The following is an 848-nucleotide window of genomic DNA, read 5'->3' as shown; positions in this document are numbered from 1 at the left end:
TCTCCTCTCTCTCTCTCTCTCTCTCTCTCTCTCTCTCTCTCTCTCTCTCTCTCTCTCTCCTGATCCTCCTTCTTCTCCTTCCCAAGTGCTAGGACTACAGGTGTGTGTAGAGATTTCTATACATTAACATTCTAGCTTGCTATTTTATTAAATTATATTATTGAATCTAGTGGGTTTTTTTTTTTAAATTCTGTAGGATTCCCTCATCTCCAATATATGTTGGAAATAGTGTCCCATCTGCATCCCTTTTAACAAACCAGTGTGTCCACTCCCTAGTAGCTGTGACTGCTCTTGGCTGCCTTCACAGAGCTGTCTCCTCCTTCAGAGAATGTAAAGGTGGCTAGCAGACAACTGGAAACTGGGCTGGTGATGTAGCTCACCTGCTACTAAACCTGATGATCTGAGTTCAATTCTTGGAGCTCGAAAGACGTAAGGCAAGCAAGAGGTAAGTCTTGCTGCCCTCACTAACCTGTGCATGCTGTGGCACATATACACAAAATATATGTAAAAAAATCTAGAATCTAATGATTACCCATCTTGGATTAAATAAAACTGGCCTCTGCTTTAAAGTGCTACCCAGTCTGTGGTGCAGTTTATGACTCAGAGTGCCCCCAAGGGTTCAAACTGGATCAGACTCCAGGTGACAGCAGGTTCCAGGCTGGGGTTTCTGACTGTGTGCCCCAGGCTAGCTTCACCCTACTGTTCTCTCTCTCATTTACAGAAACATTTCCCCTGACAAGCAAACCATATAATCTGGATACCTGCATTCCTAAGACAATGAATAAACCTATATTATGAAACCTATATCATTAAGTCTTCAGTGTACTAAACACTTTCTAGACATTGGG

Source organism: Onychomys torridus, chromosome 7 (genome assembly GCF_903995425.1).
Source record: "Onychomys torridus chromosome 7, mOncTor1.1, whole genome shotgun sequence".
Taxonomy (NCBI): Eukaryota; Metazoa; Chordata; class Mammalia; order Rodentia; family Cricetidae; genus Onychomys; species Onychomys torridus.
The sequence above is the reverse complement of the archived record's forward strand: the minus strand, read 5'-3'. Positions refer to the sequence as shown.